Below are 18,525 nucleotides of genomic sequence, written 5' to 3' on the forward strand. Positions count from 1 at the left end.
TATTTAAGAAGCAAACTGACACATCTCTGCATGTGCGCTGAAAACCATACCACCGCTCCAGCTGGACCCTCACACGGTTGTTAAAGGGCCATGAAACCCGTGTGTTTCAGCAGGGTGTTTTCACACCTCTACTTTGGAAAAAGTCATTAAAGTGGGCGTGTCCAGCTCTGTTTAGGGGGGAGTGTCGGAGGAGGGGAAAAGGGAAAGAAGGAAAAATTAGCATAAAAACTTTATTCACAGGAAAAAAACATGACAATGTGAGCAATGTGTGTGTGAGTAATGGATCTAGGGTGCTCCATAAACCTCTGTAAAACTCTTGTTGTTTTCCAGTGTGGAGGTCATAATCTTGTCCTCTCACCACTGAGGCTGAGCTCTGGCTCCTCAAAGTTTGTTTTGCTGCATTGAAGCTGTAGGCGTAAGTGGAATGAGTCAGCAAAAAAAGAAAAACACTTCAAGTTCAAATCGCAAAACATTAGTCACAACAAAAACAGCTCACTTCTAGAGAGTAGGGTATCCGCTCTAAACCAAACGTCAAATTCCCTGACGTTCAAAATGAGTATAATGCTGAATTGTCGTGACTTATTTTAAGTAGGAAAACAGCAGCTGTTGCAAACCTCCAGAATGTAAAGATTCTCTGACAGCTGAGTGTAACGCAAAAATAAACAAATGACACAAAGTTTAGGGAAGCTTGTAATTTAATTGGTGCAGATATTTCTTTGGCCAGTGAGGACACAAATTCCTTCCATGCATTTGCATTGTTTTATATTAAATACGATTATATTCATGTATAGATGTGCTCATCCAGTGTGCAATACCTTGTGTGTGTCACAGAAACTAGAAAATAGACTCGCTTTAGATGTCGTAACATTATCGCAACGCACATTCAGGTAAAGCCCATTTGAACAAGGCTACGTTCATTGTATTGATCTCTAAAATGTTACTATTTATCTGTTTATTAAACGTTTACAGATATAACACAGTAATTTTATACAGAGATTTAAACAAATATTATTCCCACTCCTACCCTCTAAACAAGCTGAAATTACAATTATCTAAGAGAGAAAAGAAGTAAAAAAAAATACTACATAAACAAAATAAAATATAAATAAATAAATAAAATTACAAAAGAAAATGTAAATAAATTAATAAAAAATAAAAACCCGCTGTGTTTGTAATGATTAAACAGTTGTTTATTTTCAACTTGTAGATGTGTGTATTAAATATGACGTATTTGACGACTTTACAAGGTTAAGAGGTAAACAATTTCCATCTTCTGAGACCAATGGTTCTCGGTCAAAAATGTATTGAACTAAGATGTGCACATTTGTTTATAATTGCACAACAAAACAACACAAGAAATGCTGCAAATATTGCCATAATATTGAGAACATTTGCTGCCAAATCAATCATTGTTGGAGTTGTTGCTAGAAGGGATACAGCTGCGGACAGAAGTTAATGAGAATTATTCGTCTACTCCAACCATAAACCCAACACTCGCAGCATGTAAAAGCTAATTATACAGAGTATTATTCATTATATTTATTAAATTACCCATTAAACTATATTTTCTAAACAGCTACCGCTACCCTAACCCTAAAACCAACCCCACAGTATTATAAAAACTAATTATACAGAGTATTATTCATATTATTTATTAAATTACCCATTAAATTGTATTTTATTAACATCTACCACTACCCCAAACCTAAACCCAACCTTCACAGTAATCTAAAAGCCAATTTACAGAGTATTATTTATAATATTTATTAAGTTACCCATTTAACTGTATTTCATAAGCTACATCTACCCTTACACTAATGTAAAGTTATTGTTGCACAGTGTCACAAAGATTCCACAGTGGTATCCAATACTAATTGCAATAATCTGACATTTTAATTAATAGGAGGTACATTTTTGGACAAAATTACACATATAAAATTCCCTGACAATCAACATCTGGAATAGACCTTCCAGAATTCAAAGTTATTCCAACATACTTAACATGTTTAACCACGCCCCTCCAGTTGTCAGTATTGACAACAAACAGAAATGGTGAGCAGGAGGAGTCAGTCAGGTTATAATAACTCTCTCCAAACTCTTTTCCCAACCTTTCTGAATGAAACGCCTACTTTACTACAGCCAATCAGGTAGTGGTAGAAAAAGCAAGCCACGCCCACTGTTGTCTCATTTATTATTGCACTTCTCTAGGTACTGCATCACAATACTAAAACAAAACAAAACCAGTCACAGCTTATGGTCGATGTGGACTTTAAACATCATTTAAACTAAACAAAGGTTTGTAGGCCACAAAACTGAGTGGAGATCCAGAGTTCCATCTTCACTACCAGACCACCCCCAGATTTCACTAGCCAACAAGCCCTGCCCCCTGACCTTATATCATTCCGCATAAATAGAGCTCATTACAATAATAACCCACACTCAAGGTGACCCAGTGGTGCACTGGCAGTCGGGGATGGAAGAAGGGCAGGGTGGGTCAAGAGAGAGCTGATGGAGATAAGGAGCCCTCAGGGATCCTGGAGAAGAAACAGCTCTTGGAATTTTGGCAATGTGGACTGAACCGGGAACTGATGTTAGCTTTAGAATGTTCCAGAGTAGATTAACTTGTCCAAACGTCGGATAACAACCCAGCACATGCCAACAATCACAAACCGATTCTGGAATTAATCTAATTTGTAATCCTATTCGTCAGTGAAAGATGGTATGTCATAGACAATTTAATGCTAAATATAAAATTAAACTGTATATGAGGCTAGAAATTGCATGTACACTGTATTACAAGACTCTCTGGATTACTCAGTGATGACCTTTCAAGGTGTGTTATTCCCAGATAGTCACCATCGAAACTAATAACACAGGCTCATCCATGTACTTCGTATCCTCTGGACCAGGGATCACCAAACTTGTTCCTGGAGGTCCGGTGTCCTGCAGATTTTAGCTCCAACCTTAATCAAACACACCTGAACAAGCTAATCAAGGTCTTACAAGGTATACTTCAAACACCCAGGCAGGTGTGTTGAGGCAAGTTGGAGCTAAACCCTGCAGGGCACCGGACCTCCAGGACTGAGTTTGTTGACCCCTGGTCTAGACGATCAGCAAAGACTCTAGAAAACACTAGACATATCACTCGTTTAGTTTTGAATTCACACTCATACACTATGGACAATTTAGCTTACCCAATTCACCTGTACCACATGTGTTTGGACTGTGGGGTAAACCGGAGCACCCAGAGGAAACCCACGCCAACGTGGGGAGAACATGCAAACTCTACACAGAAATGCCAACTGATCCAATCTAGGCTTGAACCAGCGACCGTCTTGCTGTGAGGTAAGAGCGCTTTCCACTGCGCCAAGGCGTGGCCTAAATTACATTGGTGATTCCAAATATGTAATGTAATCGTAAGATCGTCAAACAGATTTGAAGAATTTGATGTTCCCCCGTTCACACAGAATGCCAGAGCATCTGGTTTTAAAGATGGCCACAGACTGAAATGACTTGCCTTCAAGAGACTTTGCCGTCAGTAAATCCGTTCACATCCCAACCTCCCACTTTGTCCTCCCTCCTTTTCCCCACCCACTCAAACAGCTAAAGGATCCCAGAGAAACAGACACCGCTCTTGAATGTCGAGAGCTGCGCTACAAGGACATAGCTTGTTCGCCCAACAGCAGGAGGAGGGAAGGGGTAAAGAGGAAGAAAATAAATGCGCCCTGGGTGCTTTGGACTTGGCAGGGCTTGGAGAAGCTCTTCAGGCAGAGTTTATCTGCTGGGCGCTGGCAGTCAGCCGACAGACACTGCTGGTGCGCCGTGGGCTACAGGGATGCTGAATATACTGCACCCTCAGTCGGTGACAGACCTGTCACTTACAGTGCGCTATCTGCAGGGATTTAGAGAAAGAGAAAGGGAGATAGAGAGAGAGCGGCAACTATTTTTAGCAACTCAAAGGCTTCCTGTTACTGTTCAGCAAAGCAGGAAGGAGGGGCAACCTCCCAGAGAGAAAGAGAGAAATGAGAAATAGAAAGAGACTCAACCCTCTGCTTTCATCCACATGAAAACATGACGAACACTCATCAGTCAGTGAGTAACACCAAAGACCAGAAGCCAGAAACAACAAGCTCTTTACCGTCAATACCCTTTCTTGTATTCTTCACTAAGCAAATGACTGTCCTTGTTGAAATATGCAAGTCTGACTATTAACAATAGTCAACAGCAGATCAGCAATCATTTCACAAAGAAAACATTAGGACCAAATTACAACAATCTTGTAATAAGTATAGAACATCATCCGGAGTCACTTCAGGGGTGCCCAGCAAAGTTTAGTTCTAACCCCAATCAAACATAGGCCCAAGTAGGTATCACTGCAGCCCAGAGACCTCAGGTGGTAGGTTGGGTGACCTCCAAGTAGGAAGGACTTAAACCATAAGTAGGTTGGGTTTAGGTGGTGTAGGTGGAGCAGATACTAATAAAACACATCAGGTTACTGTGAGGTTGGGTTTAGGGTTGGGGTAGGTGCAGACATTCACAAAGCACAATATTGGACTCCGTGTCATCCGCAAGACACTAAGAAAATAAAAACTCCAGGTTTTCCACTATCGAAGGAGCTAGCTCCGACCTTCGTTTATACCCTTCTCCCTGGACTAGCTAATCAAGGCCTTACTTGGCTTTCTAGAAACATCCGTGCAAGTGTGTTGAGGCAAGTTGAAGCAACAATCTGCCAGACACCAGCCCTGCAGGACCAAGTTTGGGCACCCCTGCTTAAGAAGTTGCACAAGAAAAACAAAACAAACAAGGAACAGACTGGACGTCAGGGGTCAAATGAAGTACTCAGCCAAAAAACCTAAAACTTTTGTGTTTTACATGTTCATTTAAATTACAAGAACTTTTACAATCAACAGCGAAACGCATTACGCTCGCAGCAAATTTTACAGACACCCCACTGTCGAGTCGCCAATTACACATCGTCACTAACAAGTTGACAGTTCTGGCATATGCAATACAGGAGATGTAGCGGTAGATGTCTACATGCATTCATTTTCCTTCGGCTTGCCAGAGCGGATTAAACCGGCAACTTATCCAGCATATGTTTTACACAGCGGATGGCCTTTCCAGCAGCAACCCAGTACTGGAAAACACCCATACACATTCATTCAGACACACACTCATACCCTGCGGACAATTTAGCTTACCCAATTCATCAATAGCGCATGTGTTTGGACTGCGGGGGAACCCATGCCTTCACGGAGAGAACATGCAAACTCCATGCAGAAATGCCAACTGGGCAAGATAGGACTCAAACCAGTGACTTTCTGGCTGTGAGGTGAAAATTCAAACCACTGAGGCATCGCTGATGTGTAAACGTAGACTCAAAAAGAGAACTAAATTCACCTATATGCTCTAAAGTCTCAGAATCTCAGACACGGGTTGATGCTTTGCATGCATACAAATGTTGGCATACTGAAGAACGCAGTGAGGTCTAAACACTTTAAGCAGGACAAACCCAGAGTGAACTGCATCCAGACAAAAGGAAGAAGGGAGATTAGAGGTTGCGGGTCAATTGTAAAATTGAGAAGCCGCAATACACGCAATGACCATTATGCAAATCCTCACTGCCCATCAAGTCTAAGAATATTTTCTCTGAGGGACAGTCGAGAACAGATAAACAAGTAAAGACTTGACTGAGAAAGGCTGACTGTGTGTGGTTTCACCAATCCATGAGGATCCTTCAACAAAGAGCTTTTCGGTGGATGCAGTAAACAACGCCCTTGGGTACACTTGATCCACAGCATGGACTTTATAGGAAGAAGAAAAACTTTCACACTCTCGCTCTGCTGTTCTCAGAGCGAAGCCTGTTTGATGACCTCGTTAGTTCAAGCACTTAATCCGCTAATGCTCAGATAAAACTAAATGAGAGAGGACGAGCAGAAGCAGGGTGAGAGAAAGTGTAGCAGAAGAAGAAAGATAGAGGTTACGACTAACATACTAAACAGCCAAGGGGAAATTCTGACCACATGCATGCACACTCTCTCTCCTCTCCGTATGCACCACACTCTCATGTATGAATGCTCCATGTTTCTGAGAAACTACAATGATTCTGCACATTTGCCTTTATTTCCCATATTTAATTAATTAAGTTGGCTTGAAAAAGCCAACACACTGTTATGCTACTCTGTCCTTGAAAACAAACGTATCTCCTCCTAGTCCGTTTATGCCACAAGGCCCAAATGTGGTCCAAATATGCCTTCTGCGTTCAAGATTGTTGCTATATCTCCTCATGCCTATAAGACTTATTGTTTTTTTTTTTATAAAAAATGTTAAATATTACATTTTTATAATCCGGGCATATAAAAAAATTACTCAAGCCACAAATTTGGCCAAAAGCTGTATTTAGATGCGTTAGATTTTGTTGCTATATCTTTAAGCATTATCAGACTTATAGTTTTTCAATAAATTATTTTTAAGCATTATTTTTCTCAAAATATGGCAAGCCATTTTTGACTTAAACTCCATATTTTTTTACTGATATCGCAAGCCATTTTTGCATGTATCACTTTCACACTTATTAAGCATTGTATTTTCAAAAAAATACGGCAAGCCATTTTTGCATAATGTTCATTCCCTTAGTCCCTTTATTAATCAGGGGTCGCCACAACGGAATGAACCGCCAACTTATCCAGCATTTGTTTTACACAGCGAATGCCCTTCCAGCCGCAACTCAACACCAGGAATACATCATGTTCAAGTCCAGTTTTTGACACTCATAAAGACTCATAAAGACTCATAGAAAGGTTGATTTAGATCACTCATATTGTATCATCACTAACCTATCAAATTTCCTCATAGCAATAAAACAGTATAACCTAGCAACCATTTAAAAATAGCAATACCTCTACATCAGAACATCGTATGGACCTGGCCATTGGCTTGTTTGACTCATGCCAGCTAATGGGACTTCATGTGTACTATGCTTGGTGATATTGATGATGAAAGCCAAGTGCTAATAACAATTAGCTACATACTATGAATGATTATCTAAATGCAATAACATATGCTAGAAATGCCTACTAAGTATTAGCATTTGATCAAAAATGTACACAAGCATTGCCATTTAGCAACTACCTAACAATGCCATAAACGTTTTAGCAACTGCCTAGCAACCACTTAGCAACCGCCGCCGTGCTTTCTGCTAACTGCCATTCCCAGTCCCAGCGCAGTCACGTTGGCTTTTTCAAGCCGACATCAAAGTTTATCAATGAACTTTAGGTTCTAGTGTTTAAACTTTTACCTTTTTAATATGATGTAAATGAGGTTATAAAGTACACTCTTTACTTTGAGGATTTACCCGACGTGTCCTTGGGAGTTTGTTTTCCATATCAAACTTTTAAAGCTTGAACTTACAAGGACGCAAGACTGAACATTGTGTACTTAATGTCTGCAGCCACGCCTCTGTTTTAAGACTTTTCTGGTTTCCCCCGTCCACACTGACACAGAACAGCAGCGCTTTAAAACCAAATCGGCCTCTTCAGCGTTTAGAAAACGCTTCGTTTTCAGGGCTCGAAAACTCCGAAGTCATGTGGATGGAAGGCGTAAAACTAAAGCATATCAGTGTAAACAGGGCCTTGATGTACTTCTTGGCTTGACAAAACATGTGTAACATACACACTCCTGTCAACACTTCAGATTTCTGAAAACATCTGGCAATTCTTAGTGAAAACAAAGTAGACTTGTAGATTTAGGCCCAATCTCAATTCTATTTTTGTACCCCTACCCCCTTACAACCCAGGGTTAAGATGAAGGGCTTTAATATTGACCCCTAAGAATTGGGACAGCACTACAGCACCTGCACACATCCTCATATGTCATGGTGATCTCTTCAGCTCCCTCTCAGACACTAGGCATTACTGACAGGGTATTTGAGTGTCATCGAGTGTCAGAATGTTGTGGGACTGCTGTACAAGAGTTATGATTATGGATTATAGATCGCCAAATTTACCAGGTTTTTTTTTTTAAAGGATGACAGTAAAACACTAACGTGGTTAGGAACACATTAAAACGTGTTTGTTTGTTGTAAAAATTCGTAATAATGATTAAAAAATACTAATTTGTGGATCTCCTTACTTCTGGGTTCAGCAATACTGCCGTTGTGGCTGGTGTATTCTGGGAAATTTTCGTACCCCTTGGTTTTGAGTGTATTGCCGAAAAATCTTTGTTCGAAGAGGTATTCACCCCTTCCCCTTAGCCCTACGCCTTCAAGCTAAAGAGAATTGGGACACCCCTACCCCTTGACGTAAACGCGCAGGGGTAGAATTGGGATTGGGGCCTAGTAAGTTGGTCTTATGATGGTATTGATAAACTGCTACTCCCTGATGATTTGTAGTACTTGGAATACTAAACGAGTAAATGTCAAATCCAGAGGTCTTGTTGTATGACAGTAAGCTCTGTAGTTTTGGTTGATGTTCCAATCATTTGTAAAATGAAGTAATTCTAGAACCAAGCAATGAAATGTTGCAATCTGCAAACGCCAATGCTCTTGGCTCGAAACAAAACCCAATTTCCTCCTGAGAGACAGATCCTTAAGTGGAAAAGGGGGTTAATCTGAGAACTCAGCAACTCCAGCATTTCATCCAGAGCCAGGGGATCAATTTGCAGGGCAGAGAGACAAAAGGAAATGAGAACTCAGAGTGCCTCCTTGCACTTAGTGAAGAGGTGAACCACAGATTAGAGAGAGAGAAACTGTGAGATAGTTTGGCAGGCCTCCAGAACAGGCTTGAAGACTTTGATGTGGCTTTGCGAGGCTAAAGGGTCAGTATTTGTTGCACCCCCTATAGTTCTTTTAAACAGTCACACACTGTGCAATGAAAGCAGCTCTTCCTTTTTAGATTATCATCAAGTTGTTGCAGAACTCAGTGACCAACAGCTTGACCAACCTGAAAAACACGTTTCCTGTTAGCCAGACTGAACATGCCAGCACTGATGATACCGTGATCATATGCAACTGCTGACTAGAAAACAAACACACAGGACCAACAAGTAAACCATCGAGCTTCAAACAGATCAACAATGCCGGGTCAGGCGGACAGGCAATGAATGGTCTCTCTTTCAAATATTTTCCACTTGACACAACACTGTTGCTGGCCGATAAGCTTTAACAGTTTGTTTACCAGCATGACAGCATAGCCCTGGGTACCTTTTGTCGACTGCCTCCTTTTTGCCTCATTTCCACTCATACAGATCAAGTCACCTTTATTCACCTTGGGTTTCTAATGCCAAGGCTACACTTTTGGTAGGCAAGGTGTACAACAAAGTTGTGATAGACATCGTTCTTGCTGGAAAAGCCACAAAGGTCATTCACATAGAGACTTAAAATCATTATTTCAATTATAGACGGACAATATGTGCTCACAAATAAAAAGAAAAGATGTTTTAGATGTTCTTATAAACAACAATAGAGGACATGCAGCAAATTCTGTTCTTGTTATGGGAATGTTTGTCACAAGAAGACGACGAGCAGGCTTGATTGAGCATGATTAATTTCTGCACGTCGTTACTGTATTTTTACAATGTAAGTTCTCAGCTGTGTGTTTAAATATGCCACTTCTTGTGCTTTCACTTGCAGGAGAGGTCAGGAGCGGCACGGAGCACTCACACTAGTCAAACAAACTGTGAAATGGGGGGGTCAAACACGCCTGGGCACGGTTTGGATAACCTAGTGTGAGTACACCCTGAATGTGAACCGGATTGTACTGAACCACAACACTCAGTGGAAACTACGGTGGCCGAGAGAGCTTAACATGCTGCAATTTAAGAAAACTCGTGGTGCAAATCCTCACAACACATTCCTAAAATGTGCTGCGTTTTCTCACAACACAAACATTTATTACAATGGAAATGTTTTAAGAGAACCCAAAAACGTGACGGATGCCTCTGTGGCGTGACTATTGCTCGTTATCGAGTTTTTATTAGTTTATTTTAATATCCAGATTCCCGTGTCTTTCGAATTTGTTAGCCTAAATAGTAGGGGAGTAACGATACACTCAGCTCACGATTCGATGTGCATCACGATATAATGTTCACGATTCGATATGTATCACGATATTTGGAATAAAAATTGAAAATTAAACTGAAATGCAAATTTTACCAAGTAAACAATTTTTTATGTATTTCTTTTGTTTCAACTTGTTAAACTGAACCTTCTTTAAGAAAATAAATTAAACAGGCCTGTCTCTGGAAAATAAAACAATTTAAAAACTTCTTAAAAATATTATTGAAATGACAGAGACAAAATTAAGGAACAATTTAAGTAAAGGTGCAAAACAAATAAGCTTTCTATTCAATTGAATTTAACAGTAAGAGCTTTAGGCTTCGCTTGGTCACTTGCGTTTTTTGTGTGTGCAAAAGAAAAATCCACATTTCCAGGTATTTAATTCATATTTAATTAAATTCATTTAGCGATATCTCTAATTACAATTGTGACTCATTAGTAGTCAAAACTCATTTAGAGATATCTGCAAATATTTTTTAATGGACGTCAATGGAGGAATATGACTAGTCATAATATATTTGCAGATATCTCCAATCTGATTTCGTACTAGTACAATTGTAATTGCAGATATCTCTAATTGTCATTCTGACTAGTCGAATTATAATTATGACTAGTCAAAATATAATTAAAGATATCTCTAAATATATTTATGGATAGTCAGAACAAGGTTTAAATGCTAAAACGGTTTGCCATACGCGCGCGTCTATTATAGTCCGCCCTCTGTAGTAACAGCTCACGGTCAGCTCACGTCATGTGTGATTTTGCGGCCGCCAATACATCATTATATGAAGACAGAATGATATTTTAGAGTGAATTGTACCTTATAAATACAGTATGGGACTCTTTCAACACCATTAGGAGGTTCCATGTCGCTGTGTAAAGTATGTAAATCACTGTGAAGACTTTAAAACTTAGGATGTTTGACCCAGTATGCGTGTGAAAAAGCGGACGAGTCTAAAGCAATGACTGTACAACCCAAATGTTGCCAGATGTCTGATTTTGAGAGGATGGGCCATCCTCTATTTCAGCTCCACTCATCTTGGTCTGCTAACATTACTGCTGCTGCAATCTGAACTCACGTGCGAAATATTTCCGTTGTGTTGGGAGAAAATGCAGAACGGTTTTGCTAAATGTTTGTGTTGTGAGAACATGCAGCGCGTTTTTAACAAACGTGTTTATGTTATCAAACTGATGAAGATCTGTTCTTGCTGGTGTTCTCTGTAATTGCGTGTGTTTTCTTCAATGACAGTGTGTTAAGCTCTCTCAATCACCATAGGAAACACTCCTTTTAAAGTCCAAACTCGAAATTCTCACTTGCAGAAAACAATGAAACTCGAGAACTATAAGGTGAATCAGGAATACAAATCAAGAGATCTGAATGAAGTCACTACGGCACCTAAAGAGGCACTAGGACAGAACACATCTACAGCGGGTAATCCGTTTCCTATCTGCGACAATGTCAATGTCAATTCAGACTCTTTATTATCCGTCATTCAACTGATTACAGAGGATTTACTGCCTTTGCCTGTCACTCTTGATGATGACAGATAAAATATTGGCAGACGGAAATGCACAGAATTCAAGCGGCTGAACGAACGGTGCATGTGTGCCCAAAGATCTCCATTTTCTGCCAAGCCGAGTCAGGCAGGTCTTTGATGAATAGATGGATTTATTCTGACTGTTCCTCGGAGAGGGGTGCAGCACGAGGACAGTCTCGAATATGAATTACCAGCATGCTGATCCGATCTCAGCGGCAGCCGGAGAGAGACCGCGGTGCCTGAATACCAACACACGCTTCCTGGATCAGGACAAGGACTTGATTACTGATGCCTGTCAGGAGGAGTGGAAAAGTCCTTAAGTGCACTCTGGAGGGAAGCCTGCAGGCAAGCACACTCCAGGAGCGAGAGAGCAGCTTTCAATCAATTCTGACTCAAATGGGGGAGAGCGAGCGGAATAGAGGGCGAGAGAGGGAAGACTTCAATCAATCCTGACTGAAGGAAGAGCAATGAATATTCACTGGGGGGAATAACACCGGGAATTCAGGACTAACTGAGGTTCAAAATGCCTACATCTGTGCTAGGCATGGGCGAAATACCCTTAAAATTATAACCCAGATATTTTCTCGTATTTTTAGCGATAGAAGTATTATTGATGCTAGCGGATAGGTGTTCAAGTACACCTTGATTAGCTGGTTCAGGTGTGTTTAATGGGGGTTGGAACTAAAATTTGCAGGACACCGGCCCTCCTGGACCGAGTTTGGACACCCCTGGTATAGATCATTTCAATGTGGTCATGTCATTGGTCCTGTGAACATTTCCTGCTTGTTATCAAACTATTTCATAACTGCAACAAGGGGCAACAGCTACCTGACATTATTTATCAATATGTGGCTCTTTTTGGATTCTCGGAAGCTGTAGAAATTAAAAAATGTACAACAGGAAATACACTGGGACCATTGTTTTTGTTTACGTACATCCCTCAAATGGTCTATTCAAGGCCGTGTTAAGGTCAATTAGCATTGCATTATGCTTATGAAATACCCAGGATAGCATGAAGAAGACCAAAGAAATCCAGAAAAATCCAAAAGGTATCATAAGACCGCTTCTTAAGACTTAAGACTGAAAAACTTTAAAAGCAAACTCCCCTCACTTCAAGCTTAAACTAAGGACTAGTTTCTCCTAAGGGTAGTTTGCTTTTAAAGTCTACCAGTCTTAAGTCTTAAGAAGCGGTCTTATGATACCTTTTAGATTTTTCTGGATTTCTTTGGTCTTCATGCTATCCTGGGTATTTCATAAGCATAACACAATGCTAATTGACCTAGACATCAACACGGCATTGAATAGACTATTTTAAGGGATGTAATCAAAAACAATGGTCCCAGTGTATTTCCTGTTGTACATTTTTAATTTCCATAGCTTTCGAGAATCCAAAAAGAGCCACATATTGATAAATAATGTCAGGTAGCTGTTTTATCATTATGTTATGAGAGAATTGCCTCTTGTTGCAGTTATGAAATAGTTTGATAACAAGCAGGGCCAATGACATAACCAGATTGAAATGGTTATACCAGGGGTGTCCAAACTCGGTCCTGGAGGGCCGGTGTGCTGCAATTTTTAGTTCCAACCCCAATTAAACACACCTGAACCAGCTAGGTCTTGTGTCCTCGTGTAACGTCATCATCAGCTGCCAAAGATCAGTTCCTATACTCAAGACCGCCAGTACGGAGAACGCGTGACACTTCCCGGATGTGTTCTTGATATCGAGGACGCAACGATGAATGTCGAATGAACGATGATGATAGAAGTCCCAGAAGTCATTGCGACTGAAGGTGGGAAGAGCAGCATTTTATTTAGATTTGTTATTAAAGCACAGAGAAATTTCTTATTTACCTCAGGAGTATCTCTAAACCAGATGGTGAGTGTAAACATCACCCTGGACATCTTAATAATGGAATAAACACATTAAGGATGTTTATTTGCTGGAATTCGTATTAGAATCTGTTTTATCTATATTGTGCAACATATATTTGTCTTTATGCATAGTATATATATTAAAAAGGGGAAAACAATAAATTGTATGAAGGCTGTAATGTTTAAATTATTTACCATTAAAAACGCGTGAAGGTCACATGACTATCAGGAAGAACGCAGCATCTCCTTTCTCACAGGACGCGATCTCTGTTCTCGTGGTCTCCTGAGTTCATTCTTCCGAGGACACATGGCAAGACCGCTCTCCACAAGAACGCAAGTCCGTTCTCTGCGTTCTTGGAATTGAGAAACAACCTAGGTGTACTAGAAACCTCCAGGCAGGTGTGGTAAATGAAGCTGGACTTTGCAGGACGCCGGCCCTCCAGGACTGAGTTTGGACACCTTTGCTCTATACTATCAAATAGCCGGCAGCTAGCTCTCTGCAACTCTCACATGGTCGCTAACTGAAGCTAAGCAGGGCTGCGCCCGGTCAATACCTGGATGGGAGACAACATGAGAAAGCTAGGTTGCTGTAGGAAGTGGTGTTAGTGAGGCTAGCAGGGGGCGCCCAACCTGCAGTCTGTGTGGGTCCTAATGCCCCAGTATAGTGACGGGGATGCTATACTGCTCAGTGAGCGCCATCTTTCGAATGAGACGTAAACCGAGGTCCCGAGGTCGTTAAAAATCCCAGGATGTCCTTCGAAAAGAGTAACCCCGAGTTTAGAAAAGAGTTTAACCCTGGCCAAAATCTGCCCACTGGCCTCTGTCCATCATGGCCTCCTAACCATCCCCATATTCAATTGGCTTCATCACTCTGTCTCCTCTCCACCAATCAGCTGGTGTGTGGTGTGCGGTCTGGCTAAAATGGCTGCCGTCGTGTCACCCAGGTGGATGCTGCACACAGGTGGTGGATGAGGAGATCCCCCCAATTGTGTAAAGGGCTTTGAGTGCCCAGAAAAAGCGCTATATAAATGTAAGGAATTATTATTATTATTATTATTAAATTAAACAATGTTTTCTTCACTCTGTGATATTAACCCATGTCTGGTCACAAAAATTAGTCATTTCAAACACTCGACTGATGTTATGAAGCGTATTTAAAGCAAAAGTACGTCAATAAATCTGCAAACAGGCTCAAACATGTAAAACTGTAATAACTCATTGCACAGACCAATTCTAGGTTTTCTTGTTATTACTATGGTAAGTCAAATTGTTTATGGAGAATTGTCACTGATATATTGCAAATGATCTGATATCACCCATCCCTAATCCATGCCATCTACAGTACCACAAATAACACAACGTTCAACTGATGACAGGTGGCCCTGCTCTGCCTGGAATTGCAGGGAGAAATGATTGTGGCTTTAACCGTTGGCCTCTCCGGGAATCTGTAAGAGCGAATCCTCCTCAAACCAACCAGAAGAGACATAAGAATGCCAAATATTATGTGGGAGGCAGCACTGCTGGTTTCCAGAGCACATGTAGGGGTTGAGATGAGGGAATATTTGCTTTCCCTGCCTGCAATGGAAGCAGTTTTGCGGTGATTTGTGGGGTCAAACCCTCCCCTTTTCTGTGAGGCATGAAACTCTGGATGTGTGCTGAAATTCTGAGAAAGACCCGAGGCTATCTGAAACTTTAATGGTTAATTGTTTTCCTGAGAGTCAAACTGTATTCAGGTATGGAAATTGAATAATGGCTTGCAAAATAACACTCTATTGTCTTCATTATATTAATAATTTGGTAAAATAATTCCTCATTAACGCCAAAAATGTACTTATTTTGCACCTGAATGCTTGAAACTCTCTTGAAATGCCTTGCAAATGATAAACGTAGACTCTGTTATGGTTATACTTTACAAAATCTCCCAACTGTTGTGTTGATTAACTATAAACCCAACTCAACATTGCATACGCGATGTGACTATTACACACACACATTGCAATAATGATGCTGAAACGTTATATTGTGCAGCTCTAGTTTACAATGTCCTGCTGGAGAATCCACAGAAGGAAAGCTAGGCATGTGACAAGGTAGCGCTGGCGGGGCCCGTCGGCTCTCCGCTTTCAGAAAGCCAGATTCCAGGGGAAATCCAGAGAGACTCAGAGGCCCAGAAATGCCATCAGGTCCCCTGGCAGAGAACACATGCCCGCTTTGTGTCCCGGGCCGCCGTCAGTGAAGGGTTGCAGGGGCTGCACAGTTACCCCGAGTGGGAACCAAAGCACTCCTTGTTTAATCCTCTGCATAAAGCTGTTGAGGAGGTGGAGTGGAGAGCTGGAGGATCTGAGTTAAGAGACGCCGGCTGGGTTTGAGGACAGAAAGGGGAGGCTGACGGCGATCATGTGGGACTCTGAATGGATTGAGGGGCACAGAGGGAGGCTTTTCATCGCAGTGCCGTTCTCAAAGCTCAACGTCTGAATGCATCCAGTTTTTTAAGTCAATCACATTTACACTCGGACTGCACAATATATGGTTTCAGCATAGATATGGCAATGTGTCTTCACTATAGTCACATCGCAGGATATGCACTGTGGACTCGGGGTTATAGTTGATCAGCACAACAGTTGAGAATACATGAGATTCATGGAGTCATTGTAAAGTATGAGCATAACTGAGTCGACGTTTATCATTTGCATGTGATTTAAAGGCATTTCAAGAGCATTTTAACGCTATCGGGTGCAAGAAAAAGTCCATTTGTAGGACTTTTAGTCACGAGGCGTTTAAAGACAGAGGCTAAAAATAAGTATTGCTCTTAAATATTTAATAACTTTTGATCCGCTGATCCGATCCATACAATTCACAGATTGGCATAAAGAAGAGAATCTCAGCTTTCCAGCGCTGTAAAACATTACATTCAAGGACTTTCAGAGGCTCCGGAATCAGTGCGGGTACGTCATCAAATTTTGACACCGCTGACTTGACAAAGAAACGCTCGTCACTGTGTCTCCGGACAAACCAGACATGATGCATTGATGCATTGTCCCTCCTCCATGCCCAGATTGGTTCAAACTCGCTTTCTCTCAACCAATAAGCATATGTTTCGCTTTGTGGACCAACAATGAGCTTTTTGAACAACACGGAATGAGAGATAGGCTGTACATTTATGCACGGCTAAATAAAACGCAAAAAAATAAGTTTTGCATGAAATAATTCTCATATTTACGGTACAAAAGCTGTCGGTGAACTATGAGGGCAACAAATAAACAAATAAGTAAATAAATAAGTAAATAAATAAATAAAATAGTCGTTCATTAATCGTAATCGAGTTAAAATTTTTTAAATGAATCGAGATTTTAATTTTAGGCCAAGTCGCCCAGCCCTAGCTGCAAGGTTTCAGTGCATGACGAATCTTTCAGAAGCACACAGAAAAATCTCAGACTTCAGTGTACTAAAGCCTTTACTCAGACTACAACAACTATTTCTCTTAAAGCTGTAGCCTTGGTCACGCTGACTTTTACTATCGTGAGTGTGAGTAACTGACTTGTTGTTTTCCTCCAGAAAGACTGTGGCACGTTTCCCCAGTTGAGGGTGTAAGCGCAGGAACTACATGGACACGCAGGTTTGGGAGATAAACTGAAAACACATTCCTCAGTGGATCAGTCACTGCGTGCTACAGCTCTCACAGCGACGCAGTTCACAGAGAGCTTGACATTCTCCAACACACCGCGCAGGAGGCCAGCGGCCCGTCATGCTAACACCTCATAAATCCCTCCATTCCTCCGCCCGACTCCACCTTCAGGGGCCCACGGTTACAAAGACGATTAAGTAAGAGGAGCAGGAAACATTGAGGAACTGCAGGGGAGATGTGTTGAGTTTTCACATTTGTACTGAAAGCTCTTTCTCAGGCTTTCACCAGCAGATACACTGTATAAAAAGCACATCATTATTATTTTAAAAGTCAGATGTTAATGTTAACTTATCTCTTTTAGGTAAGTTAGAATTATCACATTTGTTGTGCTTAATAGCAGAATAACGAGAGAGATATGTTTTGGGAAAGTATTATGACTTTTCTTGAAAGTCAAGTTTACACACAATAAGATTATTCTGCCTCTGGAAAAGCTCAGATGATGATGTCAAGGTTTTGGACATTTCTGATTGGCTAATTGACAACATTTGAGTTAATGTGAGGCACAACTGTAGAGCAGTATTGAAGGAAAAGCTCAAACACACTGCTTCCTTGTGTGACAACATGGAGAATCAACAAGCCAGAATCAACAACAAAGCCAGATTACCAGTAGCTGAATGATACTGGGAAAAGACTGATGTGTGGAGACAAGTCCTGTGCTCTGATGGAGCTAAGATTGAACTGTTTGGCCATAATGAGCAGTGTTACATCTGGAGGACAAAGGGGAACAAGCCTAGCAACACCATCCCAACTGTGCAGTATGGGGGCGGCAGCATCATGTTGTGGGGCTGTTCTGCTGCAGGAGGGACTGGTCCACTTCACAGCATAGATGGCATCATGAAGACAGAACATGATGGAGAAATACTGAAGCAACATCTCAACACATCAGCCAGGACATTACAACTTGGCCACAAATGGGTCTTCCAAACAGACCATGACCCTAAACACACTGCCAAATTAGTTCAAATGTGCTTTAAGGACAACAGAGTGAACGTTTTGGAGTGGCCATCACAAAGCCCTGATCTCAATCCTATAGAAAATGTGTGGGTAAATCTGACTCAGTTACAGCAATTCTGTGATGAGGAATGGGCCAAAATTCCTGCAAACTATTGTGAGAAGCTTGTGGAAGGAGACCCAAAACATTTGACCAAAGTTATACAGTTTAAAAGCAAAACTAAAAAATACCAAAGAAATGTGAGTAAACTTTTAACTATCTAGAAATTAATAGACAATTCTCAAAAACAAATTCTCATTATTCTGGCATTCAGCAAATGTAAATCATTTAGGTAATCCTAACACACCTGAAAAAGCAAATGTTTAGTCTGATTTACCATCAGACATGTTTTAAAAATGGTGATGTTCCTTTTTTTAGAGTATATGTA

At 40.9% G+C, this 18,525-nt stretch overlaps 2 protein-coding genes across 6 annotated transcripts in view; both read right to left on the reverse strand.

Annotated features, from left to right (window-relative positions):
* Positions 1 to 13,814, reverse strand: part of twf1a (twinfilin actin-binding protein 1a) — a 606,573-nt gene extending 592,759 nt beyond the window's left edge. The window contains exon 1 of the mRNA XM_073941797.1: positions 13,660 to 13,814. The gene's annotated coding sequence lies outside the window, so the exon portion shown is untranslated. The remainder of the gene's footprint in view (positions 1 to 13,659) is intronic.
* The window catches only part of znf609a (zinc finger protein 609a), a 180,762-nt gene that overhangs the window by 81,093 nt on the left and 81,144 nt on the right, over positions 1 to 18,525 (reverse strand).

This window comes from Danio rerio, chromosome 25, assembly GCF_049306965.1.
Source record: "Danio rerio strain Tuebingen ecotype United States chromosome 25, GRCz12tu, whole genome shotgun sequence".
Lineage (NCBI taxonomy): Eukaryota > Metazoa > Chordata > Actinopteri > Cypriniformes > Danionidae > Danio > Danio rerio.